Source organism: Melanotaenia boesemani, chromosome 24 (genome assembly GCF_017639745.1).
Source record: "Melanotaenia boesemani isolate fMelBoe1 chromosome 24, fMelBoe1.pri, whole genome shotgun sequence".
NCBI classification, from domain to species: Eukaryota; Metazoa; Chordata; class Actinopteri; order Atheriniformes; family Melanotaeniidae; genus Melanotaenia; species Melanotaenia boesemani.
Window position 1 is genome coordinate 2,176,258 of NC_055705.1, and position 14,976 is coordinate 2,191,233.

General features: G+C 42.6%; 1 long non-coding RNA gene across 2 annotated transcripts; it reads right to left on the bottom strand.

Annotated features, from left to right (window-relative positions):
- Positions 1-539: 539 nt before the first annotated feature.
- LOC121635329 lies at positions 540-4,896 on the bottom strand. Of its 2 annotated transcripts, none has more exons than XR_006009398.1 (6): positions 4,631-4,896; positions 1,871-2,567; positions 1,666-1,743; positions 1,540-1,593; positions 1,195-1,427; positions 540-1,018 (listed from the first exon to the last, which is right to left on the bottom strand). It is a non-coding gene; the product is annotated as an uncharacterized LOC121635329 (long non-coding RNA). The 2 variants fall into 2 exon arrangements; XR_006009399.1 differs by lacking the exon at positions 4,631-4,896 and adding an exon at positions 3,334-3,490.
- Between the last annotated feature and the right edge of the window lie 10,080 nt (positions 4,897-14,976).

Sequence of the window (14,976 nt, forward strand, 5' to 3'; positions counted from 1 at the left end):
AAATTACCAACTTAAAATTTAAATACACAAATACACAGGGCGTAGCAGCATGAGAGAGAATTTAACACAAACACAAACTACACCTCAGTAATCAAAGTACAAGCTCTTGTAAAACAAAATAAACAATAAAAACACGGTTTAGCTAATAACCTTTTGAAAAGGACGTTTTTGTTGAGCTTCTGGCGCATGTTGTTTCTCTGTAAGCTAAGTGTGCTCATTTTAGCAACGTGGTGCAGCCTTAGCTTAAAAACCACCAACACAACTATATTTATAAGATAAGATCCTTTATTGATCCCACGGTGGGGAAATTTCACTGTTACAGCAGCTCAAACACAAAGTAAAGGAAACATTAAACACTAGACTAAATAAAAACAAGGACTCAAACATATAGGTTTGAACCTGAAGGGACGTGGCCTTTCTGTGTGGAGTTTGCATGTTCTCCCCGTGTACACGTGGGTTCTCTTCTGGTACTCTGGCTTCCTCCCACCGTCCAAAGACATGCATGTTAGGTTAATTGGTCTCTAAATTCTCGCTAGGAATCAGTGTGTGTGTGAAAGGTTGTTTGTCTCTTTCTGTGTTGGGCCTGTGATGGACTGGTGACCTGTCCAGGGTGTACCTGCCTCTCACCTGTTAAATGCTGGGTCAGGCTCCAGCTTCCCCGTAATGGACAAAGTGCTACAGATAACGAATGAATATATATATTTATATAGTACATGTTGTAATACCTGCAACGTGCTTAGAAGTCAGCTCGATGGCAACAACAAGACACCCTGCTGGGATAATAAGCTGCCAAAGGAGGAAGTTCAGACCACAGATGTTAAAACACGGAAGTTGTTCACCATGCGTGGAGGCTTCCACCCACATCCAGTGTCCAGAGACTCTACGCTAAGCACAAAGAGGGAGGATGAGGACTAGTGAGCATCAGGGCCACTATCCAAGACGAAACAAGCTCCATGAACACATCAGGAAGATGGACCCAAGGGACGAAGCACTGAGTGAATGTCTCAGACAATAGAACCTGGAGGAGAATGAAATGGAGGAACCATCATGGGAGGACGAGTCCCTGAAGTGTCTTATTATCAACATTTTATAGTTAGAATGAATTAAAATGACATAGATTACATAGATGACATAGACACACCCACACGTCAATAATAACACACACGTTCTGGTTTCAGTTCTCTCAACACAAACCTGCTATGAAGCGGTTTAGCTGCAGATGAAAAGACTCCAAGGAAGTTGAGCCTCTGGTTCACCTAAACACCGGCAGACACACACCTCCCTTGGTCAGCTCCCAGTTTTAGTGCAGAGAGCAACACCTGGTGGATCTTGGATGCTCTTCACATGCTTCTTCTGGACCCGCCAGATGTGCTCCATCCTCTCCCGATCAAACAGAGGAACACCAAGGGAGTTTGGGGGTCTAGAGCCTGAACAAAGTTTTATCATCGGATGTTTAAATCTGTAGGAAAAGACTTTAATGCTGGACAGAGAATGAAGTGTAGAACTACAGATGCTCTGGCTGAAAAGGTCATCACTCACTGAGATGCAGTGCTGACCGGAGAACCAGTAATCTCCACCTTCCATGACTTGTTTCTGTAAAACAGAGTCTAAGTAACTTGTATTAACAACCCACTTTTAAACAGCTGACGTGTGATTGCAGTTTACCTGAGACACTTTCCTGGCCATGGCGACATTCGGCTCTGCAGCTGCAACATGTGAACCACCAAGTCTTGGTTTGGTAAACTGAAAGGTAAGAACTGTGTAATGAGAGGCCGTTTACTGAACTAAATATATTTATCTGTAGCCAAGAGAACTAATATTAAACATCTGTCATTGTGAAACGGAGCTTATTATGTTTTAAACTGTTTACCTGTTCACATTCGTTCTGCTTGTAAAGCTGGTATTGTGATAACTGTGTGGGGTATTTTAGTGACGCTGGCCCTTTAAGAGCAGCTCCAGACTAGAGCACGCAGGCTCGTAGGTTTCCGTCACACCGCGTGCTGCCAGCAGGAGTACTGGAGTAGTGATGTACGATGCCACTCGCTTTCTTTCTGATCCGATACCAAGTAAAATACAAGCCAGTATCGGCGATACCGATCTGATACCGGTCTGATACCGATCCGATACCGGTCTGATACCGATCTGATACCGGTCTGATACCGATCTGATACCGGTCTGATACTTTGTCCAGAAACTTCATGTGTTTGGAAAATCACTTTGAAAGCAGCTCCGCTGAGGAGAAAGGAAGTGGTGGTAACATTTTCATAGAATACTTAGTCAATCAAACTTAAATTACCAGTAAAATTGATAAATAAATACATAAATACCACAATAACTGCATGTTTGTCAACACCTACATATTAAAATATTTAGTTTAGTCAGGCTGGGAGGCGGCGCAGACAGGAAACAGCTCTCTGGAGGGCAGCCAGGAGGCCGCGACCACAGGAGCTGGATAGTCCAGCAGGATCCACCCAAAGACAGGCCCTGGAGTTAAAGGTGGAGGAGAGTGTCCCCCTCTTGTTGCAGGAACCAGAGGCGAAGAAGGAGCCTTCCTTCTGCTGCTACACCTGTACAGAAACACAACAAAGAAGTTCTTACAGCTTTTACAAGTAAACTAAGCTGACAATCATCAGGAGCTCCTAAAAAAAAACCCAGACAGCAACAAGATGTATCACATCAACAACCAAAGTACCAAAGACACACACATAAATAATAATAAAATAATCCTAAACAAAAGTATTTCTTAGTGTATAAACACACTGGACAACTCAGTGACTGTCAGCATGAAGAGGATGAGGAATGAGGAGCGATCAGAGATGAGTGTGATCCTGCAAACGCGATCACGTCTCCACGGAGACTAGAGGCAAACTAGGACGGCCTAGAGATCGGGGTGATCGTTGGTAATCCTGGAGCAGGAACCCAAGCCACCCCACCACAAAGACTACCCTGGACCCACCCCAAGGGCGGCAGAGCAAAGCCCCAGCCAGAGCCCCCCGGGGTCACAGGGTCCAGGCCCCGGTGGGCCAAGATCGGCAGCTGCCGACCCCGCCAGACACCAGCCATCCAGGGTGGCCAGAATGAAGGGCCCAGGGCTTCAAAACCCAGAGGCAGCCCCTCCTCCACCCACTCCCACCCACCCTCCTCCACCCAACCTGTTACCCACATCTATCCACCCTGTAACCCCTTCGGGGTCACCCCTCACTCAGCTGTCCTGTTTGTGGGCAGAGGGCTTCCACCTGAAGACCATGGGTGGATATCAGAAGCCTTGTTTAAGATCGGGGGTAAAGGGAAAACTGGAGCTCCAGGACAACCTGAAGCTGTGGTACTACCCACCTCAGCCGAGTCTCTACCACCAGGAGCCTTCACCAGACCGTGTTTTCACCCATCCACTACTCGTCTGGATGCTCTATAAGTTGTGGAAGGTTAAGGTGGTCTGCCCCAATCCTTCTTGTGGTGGCATCAGCTGGTAAAACTCAGTTAAGGAACTCCTTAAATCATCTGAACTTATCTAAAGTTATCTGAGATGACGACTAAGAAAAGAGAGACTGCAATGAAATCTCCACGTTAATCTGAGGTACGAGTAGGAGACCTGCAGTAAAACTCACTGGTAAGACCCCCCAAAGAGAACAAATCCCTCCTATATGATGCATGTAAGGGGGGAGCCCCCCCATTTTGAAAAATGAATTTCAGGCCCTGAAATTAACGGACTCTGGCAGAGGCTGAATGAAGAGGACCAGCAGCGGGTTGTTTATGCAGCTGCATCAAGAGACTTTTAAGTGGACGCGTCCGAGTTTCATTTCATTTCAGGATTCATTTAAATTTGTGAGACTTTTTCTTCAGATAAAATCTTTCATGATGACAGGCTTTAATATTTAAGACAATTTAATAATATTTAACATAAAGCTGGTCAAAACCTCATAAATAACATCACATCATAATGATATTTATAAACAAAAACAACATTTTTTACATTGTTATGCGATTAAAATGTGATTAATTGAGATGAATTAATTACATACATGTGTATATAATATACAAAGTTTCCATCACTCTGACTTTAGGTTGTGTTATTGTGGTTGTTCTGAATAAAACAAAGTACTACATCAAAAACTGATCTCAGCTGCAGGAATTGAGGCCGTGTTGTTCAAATAAGAAAACTTTATCGTTACAATTAATTTTCTAATAAATGTTACAAAGAGACTGAAACTAACTCAGCAGTTAGTGATAATCTACCCTGATCCATCATCCACTCAGGTCAATAATCCACTGCCACAATGGTCCAAAATAATCAATAACAGGCCCAATATTTATTAGTTATTTAATAAATAACTGCTGTTTAGAAAGCATCACACACTTCTACTCATAGGCCTATAAAAGCCACAGTAAACTTAATAAATGAATCATCAGTAATCCTAAAGTAATCTAAGTGTCAGTCAGTCCATTCACGTATGAAATGTTCATTTTAATTTAACCAACTTTAATAAATGAAACACTAAAACTGATTCATGAGTTAAACTCCTAGCTAGCTAACTAGCATTTAGCCGAGGCTAGCTGAGCTAGCTAGCAGTACTAATTACAATCTCTCTCTCTCTCTCTCTCTCTCTCTCCACATCACGCGCCAGTGTCCCACCTCTGACTGTCTCTCTTCCTCCGTTTTTCTGAACCGCTACGGTAACTTCTTCCTGAGGCCATGACGCCGTTTTCCTTTTATCTCCTCACTAACAGGAAAGATGGCGACCTGTCAATCATCCCGATCCTGCACGTGAACTCGTCCTCTGGAAGCTACGTAGAACTGTGTCACCATACTGTACTACAAACAGCTGCTACGTTACTGCGCATGCGCGGCACGTATCCAGGACTCCACGCTGCCTTTCTGACGTAGCGTTCGGTGAGACATAATAAAGACAAGTTTAGAACGTCTCCTTCTACAAGCAGCTCTGAAAACCTGTTAGAGAGACTCTGGACCTGCTGGATGAAGGAAGCTTTCCTGATTTATGGAGGAGTTTTACTTTTCTCAGATTGTAGAAGGAAACGTTTCTGGTAAGTGGAATATTAAGGAAACTAAAGAGAGGAAGGAGAGCAGCAGAAGACCTGCCTGCAGCTGTTACAAGGTAGGAGGGATTCAACCTCTGAACACATAAAGTTAAAGAAATATATTTCTAATTGTTCATTTAGCAAATGACTTCAAAGTAAACTGAAGTCATTTCACATTTTATGGTTTAATATGACTGAAATGTTTAGAAAAATAGTGCACATGTAGTTACACACATGACAAAAGTGTAACTACATTACAAAACTTTGTCATATTTTTCCAGTTTTCCAAACATTTCAGTCACATTATGTCACAAACGTGAAATGAGTTCAGTTTTCTCAGATGTCATTTGCTAAATGTAAACTTTCTGCCAGCTTCAAACAGTTTAGATTAGACAGTAAATATCTGATTATGTGACTTCTAGAAAACTGACCTAATGTCCATCTTTCAAACTTGTGCAGCTGCATTTAATGGTAACCAGTTTGTATGTGTTTGGTCGTTTCTATCACAGTTTCAGCCGTCAATAACATGGTCTGTGGGTTTAGTTGAGTTCTGGTTTGGACTCTTTTGGTTTCTTGATCAGACGTTTTGTTTTGTTGTTTAGTTTGATGAAGGTTTTTTCTTGTTTCAGTGTTTCGGTGCCAGGAAATTGTTATCTGATGTAAATATAGAAAGTTCATACCTGCTGCTTATTTCATGGCAGCTGTACATGAATGTGTTAAAGTTGACACATAAAAAGCAGGAAATGGTGGAAGTGACTTTACTGACTGAATATTCTCTGATATTCTGACAGAATTCTGGTCAAAAGGTTTTTAGTTTAGATTAAGATGCATAATCGGCCAAATATTTAATAGATTATAAATCATAATGATTGTGATTGAATGTTGTCATATTTAGGATCAGGTCAGAAGTCAGAAAATATGTTTGTGATGTTATAGCTGATCTAAAATAACTAGATGTCATTTATATCATAATGTTTGATTATTATTGTAAGAGGACAGAATAAAGCTCAAACATGTCAGAGTAACGTTTCTGTAACTAATATTTATCATTTATGTCCTAAACTTTCCTTTTCTTCTGCTTTCTGTCATGTACAGTTTATATTTCTAAAGTCGTTTTCAAACATGTTTTCCTCCCGATTCTAAATAAAAACTTGTGACATTGTGTGAAATGTAAATAGAAACAGGATGCAGTGATTTGTAGATCATCTTGCTGTGCAGTTTATCTAAAGCAGGTTTATTTTCAGAGCTTGTGATGAATCAAATGTCATCACCTTGGATGGAAACAGAAGTTATGCAGCAGAGATGGTCCACAGCAGTTTAAGGCTCATCAAGAGATGAAAAGGGACTTTATGACAACGCTTTTTCTCTCAAAGTTTCTACATTCCAGAGATATTTATATAAAACCTTCACAAAATGAACTTTTTTCTCTTTCCTGTGTCACCATAAGCATTGCAGATGTCATGGAAAGCCTGAATGAAAGAGAGGATAAAACCAACATCTTCAACATTTGTGTTACGAGGGATCAAATACTAGAAAGGAGCATGAAACAATGGCAGCGTCAGAAAAAACCTTCTCCCCTTCATCCCCTCAGAGTTTCTTTTACTGGAGATAATCTGAGGAAGGAACTTTTAACAGGGATGTTTTTCTTCTTAATAGCAGAACTTATGTTTTGTTATGTCATTAGTAGCTTGTTAACCTTTATCTTGTATGTAAGCATCTTATTATTTCCTGTTTATTAATTCTAATCTATAATTTCCCACATTTTATACATTCCTGCTTAATGTTGGCTAAGAATTTCCTAAATGGCTGCGTTCATATTTACTAAGATCATTTGATCAAAAGTAGGATAATTTGTTCTGAATTATCTTAAATAAAACATTTTCCATTTATTTTACTTTCAGTAGAAATCAAATGTCAGATTTTTGTGTAATTAATTATTTTTATGAGCTTGCAGGACAGTTGGAGAGGTATTTGCTGTGGTGTTATTTAATTTGGTACAAAAGTTGTGTTCAGTGTCTGAGTACAGTCCCCAATATATTTTGAAAGTGTATCATACAGGATCTTTACTAACAATGTGTTTTTCCAGAATGTAGATAGGACCAGACCTTTGAAGAAAAGAGGCAGAATAATCCTCTAAGGTCTGCTGAGACAAAGACAGTCTACCCTTTGTTCTCTAGACAGGAAATAGATGGTGTTTTTATGTTGATCCAACAACTGGATTTATTGTCTGAGTTCAGTCCTCAGACAGTGAATCACATGTGGCGTGTTGTGAGGTTGTGGATCTCTCAAATGACATGGATGAGCAGACAAGGAAGACTTTATCCTTAGTTAGGAGGATCATTTCTAACCTGGTTTGTTGTCCTGTGAGTGATGTGCTTGTTTGCTCTGTTTCAGACTGAAGATCTACAGGAATTACCAGATAACGGACCTGCCTTGGACATTTTCCTGGAAAAACCCTCAGATGACTCCTAGAAGTGACTTGTCCATGACAGTAAGTCTTTTTCAGAAGTGCAGTTCTAGTTAAACACACAAGCTCCCAAACAGAAAATAATAACTAATATTTATATTGTTAATAATAATGTTTGACAGTAACACCTTTAATTATAATAAAGAAGCAAATAACAAAATTAAATCTAAAATTTTAAAGAGAGATAAAATTAGTTTGTAGTAAAATATTGGACCTGTAAAAAGTAGAGACACGTTTTTATGGAAACAAAATCAGAGTTTTCTAATAAATTCTTCACTATGCAAAGATTAGTGACAGAGCCATAGGGTGAACCAAAATGAACCATGTTGAGCTTCAGGGGCCATAAAGACTGTAGGAAATTTGTTTCAGTGATCAACTGTCAGTCTTATAAGTATTTTTCTAAAGCATGAATATTTTTACTGGAAACATAGTTTTTCCCAACAATACAGTAAAGTTCAAGTTCAAATCTATGACGCCTACGGAAAAGGGGTTGTCCAATGGCAATCCCTTAACATGGGCCCTAGGAGGGGTTTGAATAAATTTCACAATTTTGCTCTGACTTTAATTATTCCAAAGTCCGCCTTCGCGCCCCTGGTACTCCAAAAAGAACTTTGAAAAATGACTGAACCATCATGTCATCCTGCAAAGTGAATTTTTTAAACTGATGTTTCAAGCTCCAGTAAATGACAGGAAGATGTTTGAATGATGGATGAGACTTCTTTGGAATGGGCTGGGCTTTTGGGTGACAAAACTCACACTTTATATGGGAAAGTTTTACCCTCACCACAGCGCAGTAGAGTGAGATTTCGGTATTTGCAGCACTAATACTACACAATACCCGGACTTCACCCTCAGCACAGTGCAGCCAGGTGAGATTTGGGTATCTGGAGCAAGAATGCTGCCTCATAACCAGACTTTGTCCTCTAGCCGTCCCTGGCTTCCAGTGTTAAGGGATTGTCACTGGACAACCTTGCGGTGGACAAATGGACAGAGCTGATACTGATGGCAATCAACTGGTTGGCGACCACTGCCTTAAGCTGGATTTATACTCGTCTGGTGTCTACGTAAGATTACATCTGCGTAACCATCTGTGTAGCAGGGTGTACGTTAGGTGTACAAGAGGTGCTCATCAAGCCTCCACAGACACACTCGATGTTTGTGGCGATGACGCCGTAACCGCCCTCACGCAGAAGCCTCACAAGTGTAAAGGGTGTAATCTTTTACAATGAAACTCTGGCAGCTTCCAACTCAGCAGTTACTATGAGCTTGTTCCAAATTGTATAGTTTACCTTTGGTAGTGGATGTGAAGCTTTTGGGCCTACAGAGCATTCCTTGTTAGTATAGTGACCAGTATCTCCGCCTCTCATGCAGAAGACCAGTTTGATTCCCTGACGAGGAGCTTTTGTTGTTTATTTGAGCCATAGTCTCTTACCACTGAACCCTTTTTCAGACACACAAGCACACACAACACTGGGCAATGTCTTCACAGTGTGTTGAGAATAACTGTAGTTTGCCAAACAACCTTTATGGTTCAGATGCCTTTTCAGAATCAAAATGCTCTATACTGGAAACTGGATACACCTCATACAAATCAGGACATGGTGAAGACTCATTTTTTTTGCCCTGTTTATGGTTGTTGATGGGATGTAACTGGATAATGGATGGTAGTGATAAAATGCTGCAAAACTATTAATGTTTAGCAAGGTTTTTGGAACATCTTCAGTGTGTGGGAGTAGCAATGTAAGATGCCCTCAGCTCACCTAGTTTTTGCTGGTTATTTAGTGTGGTTGTGTCTGTATCAAATCATAATCTGGTGCAGCTGTAAATACGCTGTATTTGCTTTATATGTAGAAGTAGTCTGTCAGGGTGTAGTTTCAGACTGACGACCCTGAATTGGTTTAAGACATATAGAAAATGAGACTTCAGACTGGTTTAACGGTGGTTTGTGACTAGATGCTGAACCAGTCTTGCGTGTGGGCTTTACAGCCTTTCAGTTAATGATTTAAGACTTCATCTTAATATTTAAGTCCTTATTTTGGCATGAATCTTATTTTTAAGGCTCCTCGGAGACCAAGACTGAGTGTCCCCGCAGCTCTAGTAAGACTCCTGTGTGTGTTTGTGTGTGTGGCCCCTGGGGGTCCATTGAAAGCATTTCACAGCTTTAAACGTTACTTGAGAAAGACTGGAGGGTGCAAGGCTGACAACAGAGCTGCCAGTCAAACTTATTGTCACAGTAACACACAGTCTGACAGCTGTCAGTCTTTGCATCTCGCTCTGTGTGTGTGTTTGGTCCTCAGGAGGTAATACTGCCACTTGAAGCCTCACACACACTGCTACACACACACAAAAGCACACACAGATTTCATTAGCGTGACAAACAGTTAAAGCTGCATTAGACTCTGGCAGCTAAATCAACAGGAGACAAATGATAGGCCCCCTCGCAGAGCTCCACGGTGGGGCCTACTAAGCCCCCTCGCAGAACTCCACCATTAGGCCTACTAAGCCCCCTCTTAGAGCTCCACAGTGGGGCCTACTAAGCCCCTTCACAAAGCTCCACGGTGGGGCCTACTAAGCCCCCTCGCAGAGCTCCACGGTGGGGTCTACTAAGCCCCCTCGCAGAGCTCCACGGTGGGGCCTACTAAGCCCCCTCTTAGAGCTCCACAGTGGGGCCTACTAAGCCCCTTCACAAAGCTCCACGGTGGGGCCTACCAAGCCCCCTCTCAGAGCTGCACACTGACCTGTGCTGACTCTGGAGTTGGCGATGACTGTGGCGTCTGTCCGCTGGTCGGCACTGGAGACGGAGTGGGAGCGTTGGTGCATGCCCTCCAGGCTGCAGCTATTGAAGGACACCAAGGTGACGCCGCTCGCCATCTGGGATGCTGACGAGCTGCTAGTTTACCGCACCTGAGGAGGAGGTCAACAAGGAGGTTACCATGGCACTGTCCTCTACAGGCGGGAGGAGGAACTGGAAGCACATGAATCCAAGCGCTTTTTATAAAAACAGGAAGCCCAACAGTAATCAGGAGGAAGAGGAGGGTTTCCTGTTGTCGCTCCAAACACACAAATCTTCCTCTTCTTTGCATCCACATCTCAGCCTCACATAGGGCTCATAAAAGCAGCCTCTCACTCTGATCCCGACAGCTTAAATCAAACAAGGCTTTGGTGGGGCACCCACTGCAAATAGGGCTTTAGGGGAGGAGCCAGACAGGAGGCTAAACACCACCTGCAGGAGGGGCCATAGGGGTCGGGTGCAGTGTGAGCTGGGCGGTGGCCGAAGGCGGGGACCCTGGCGGTCTGATCCTCGGCTGCAGAAGCTAGCTCTAGGGACGTGAAACGTCACCTCTCTGGCGGGGAAGGAGACTGAGCTGGTGCGCGAAGTGTGTGTTTATAGAAATCTTTCACCATTCCTCCAGAAGCACCTCTGAGAGGTCAGACCAGAAGGCCTGGCTCTCAGCCAACGCTCTAATTCATCCCAACGGTGTTCTTTCGGGTCGAGGTCAAGACTGTGCAGGCTGATCAAGTTCATCCACACCAACCTAATCATCCAGGTCTTTATGGACCTGCTTTGTGCACTGGTGTACAGTCATGTTCAACAGAAAGGGCCATTTCCAAACTCTTCCCACAAAGTTGGGAACGTGGAATTGTCCAAAATCTCTTGGTATGCATTCAGAGTTCCTTTCAATGGAACTAAGGGGCCAAGCCCAGGTCCTGGAAATGATGCACTGGGCTCCTCTCTGCTCCCTTTACTCTCCATGTAGAAACATCGGACACTGACAAGGATTGTACCACTTTTAAAGGTCTGACATGGGCTTTGCTTTAAAGTAAGTAAGTAAATGTTTATTTATATAGCACCTTTCGAGATAAAAATCACAAAGTGCTTAACAATAAGACAAAACCCTAAATAACAGTAATACAGAGTGAATAAAAACAAATAAAACTAAGTAAAAGCAAGTTTAAAAAGATGTGTTTTTAGCTGCTTTTTAAAAGAGATCATGGAGTCCACAGATCTCAGGCCTAGAGGAAGGAGTTCCAGAGGACAGGAGCCACTGCTGCAAAGACTGTGTTTCCCTTAGTTTTCAGCCGTGTTGGCTCAACGACCAGCAGATCTTGATGAGTCGATCTCAGGGACCTACTGGGCACGTAGAGCTGTAGGAGATCCCTGATGTATTCAGGTGGTTGGTCATGTAGGGCTTGATAGGTAAAAACCAGAATTTTAAAATGCACCCTGTAATAAATGGGCAGGCAGTGCAGCTGGATTAGTAAAGGAGTGAGATGGGTGAATTTGGGGGATTGAGTTATCAGCCTTGCAGCAGCGTTCTGAACCAACTGGTGACGGTCAAGCGATTTTTTGCTTAAACACGTGAAGAGGGAATTACAGTAATCCGGTCTGGATGAGATGAAGGCATGAACGATCATCTCCATCTCAGATGATGAAACAACTGGACTCAGCTTAGCAATGTTTTTGAGGTGATAGAAACAAGAGCGAACAAGTGATTTTACATGAGCATCTAAAGGCATTGCAGGGTCAAGGGTTACACCAAGGTTCCTGACCGAGGGCTTAATACATGAGGCAAGTGGGCCGAGACTCTCAGCTATCTCAGGGAAAAATCTGCCAGGGGCACAAACAAGGACCTCAGTTTTTACATCATTAAGTTGAAGAAAGTTACCATTCATCCAGCTCCTGAGAGCATCCAAACACCCAAGCATGATCTGAAACTTAAAAACATCCTGAGGTTTAAAAGAAACAAAAAGCTGAATATCATCAGCATAACAATGATAAGAAATATCTTTAAAAGACTGGTTTTCGTCCTGCTTGTGGGTCTGTTTCCAGTTGTTCTGAGCTTGGTTTTGGGTCAGTTAGGAGGAGAATTGAACTAGTTTTGGACTTGGTCTGAAGCTGGTTTTCAGCTTTGGGTGGTGTAGTTATAGAGAGGTCTTAATTATGTTTTGGAACATTTTTGTAATGATTAAACTGGTTTAAAGCTAATCTGGGTTTGAAATGGATTTTCAGTGGTTTTGTGATATTTTCTTAAACAGATTTCAGACTGACGACCCTGAATTGGATTAAGACATATAGAAAATGATGAAATGAGACTTCAGACTGGTTTAACGGTGGTTTGTGACTAGATGCTGAACCAGTCTTGCGTGTGGGCTTTACAGCCTTTCAGTTAATGATTTAAGACTTCATCTTAATATTTAAGTCCTTATTTTGGCATGAATCTTATTTTTAAGGCTCCTCGGAGACCAAGACTGAGTGTCCCCGCAGCTCTAGTAAGACTCCCGTGTGTGTTTGTGTGTGTGGCCCCTGGGGGTCCATTGAAAGCATTTCACAGCTTTAAACGTTACTTGAGAAAGACTGGAGGATAAACAAACAAGACAAACATGCAGTTATTGTGGTATTTATGTATTTATTTATCAATTTTACTGGTAATTTAAGTTTGATTGACTAAGTATTCTATGAAAATGTTACCACCACTTCCTTTCTCCTCAGCGGAGCTGCTTTCAAAGTGATTTTCCAAACACATGAAGTTTCTGGACAAAGTATCAGACCGGTATCAGATCAGTATCAGACCAGTATCAGACCGGTATCAGATCGGTATCGCCGATACTGGCTTGTATTTTACTTGGTATCGGATCAGAAAGAAAGCGAGTGGCATCGTACATCACTACTCCAGTACTCCTGCTGGCAGCACGCGGTGTGACGGAAACCTACGAGCCTGCGTGCTCTAGTCTGGAGCTGCTCTTAAAGGGCCAGCGTCACTAAAATACCCCACACAGTTATCACAATACCAGCTTTACAAGCAGAACGAATGTGAACAGGTAAACAGTTTAAAACATAATAAGCTCCGTTTCACAATGACAGATGTTTAATATTAGTTCTCTTGGCTACAGATAAATATATTTAGTTCAGTAAACGGCCTCTCATTACACAGTTCTTACCTTTCAGTTTACCAAACCAAGACTTGGTGGTTCACATGTTGCAGCTGCAGAGCCGAATGTCGCCATGGCCAGGAAAGTGTCTCAGGTAAACTGCAATCACACGTCAGCTGTTTAAAAGTGGGTTGTTAATACAAGTTACTTAGACTCTGTTTTACAGAAACAAGTCATGGAAGGTGGAGATTACTGGTTCTCCGGTCAGCACTGCATCTCAGTGAGTGATGACCTTTTCAGCCAGAGCATCTGTAGTTCTACACTTCATTCTCTGTCCAGCATTAAAGTCTTTTCCTACAGATTTAAACATCCGATGATAAAACTTTGTTCAGGCTCTAGACCCCCAAACTCCCTTGGTGTTCCTCTGTTTGATCGGGAGAGGATGGAGCACATCTGGCGGGTCCAGAAGAAGCATGTGAAGAGCATCCAAGATCCACCAGGTGTTGCTCTCTGCACTAAAACTGGGAGCTGACCAAGGGAGGTGTGTGTCTGCCGGTGTTTAGGTGAACCAGAGGCTCAACTTCCTTGGAGTCTTTTCATCTGCAGCTAAACCGCTTCATAGCAGGTTTGTGTTGAGAGAACTGAAACCAGAACGTGTGTGTTATTATTGACGTGTGGGTGTGTCTATGTCATCTATGTAATCTATGTCATTTTAATTCATTCTAACTATAAAATGTTGATAATAAGACACTTCAGGGACTCGTCCTCCCATGATGGTTCCTCCATTTCATTCTCCTCCAGGTTCTATTGTCTGAGACATTCACTCAGTGCTTCGTCCCTTGGGTCCATCTTCCTGATGTGTTCATGGAGCTTGTTTCGTCTTGGATAGTGGCCCTGATGCTCACTAGTCCTCATCCTCCCTCTTTGTGCTTAGCGTAGAGTCTCTGGACACTGGATGTGGGTGGAAGCCTCCACGCATGGTGAACAACTTCCGTGTTTTAACATCTGTGGTCTGAACTTCCTCCTTTGGCAGCTTATTATCCCAGCAGGGTGTCTTGTTGTTGCCATCGAGCTGACTTCTAAGCACGTTGCAGGTATTACAACATGTACTATATAAATATATATATTCATTCGTTATCTGTAGCACTTTGTCCATTACGGGGAAGCTGGAGCCTGACCCAGCATTTAACAGGTGAGAGGCAGGTACACCCTGGACAGGTCACCAGTCCATCACAGGCCCAACACAGAAAGAGACAAACAACCTTTCACACACACACTGATTCCTAGCGAGAATTTAGAGACCAATTAACCTAACATGCATGTCTTTGGACGGTGGGAGGAAGCCAGAGTACCAGAAGAGAACCCACGTGTACACGGGAGAACATGCAAACTCCACACAGAAAGGCCACGTCCCTTCAGGTTCAAACCTATATGTTTGAGTCCTTGTTTTTATTTAGTCTAGTGTTTAATGTTTCCTTTACTTTGTGTTTGAGCTGCTGTAACAGTGAAATTTCCCCACCGTGGGATCAATAAAGGATCTTATCTTATAAATATAGTTGTGTTGGTGGTTTTTAAGCTAAGGCTGCACCACGTTGCTAAAATGA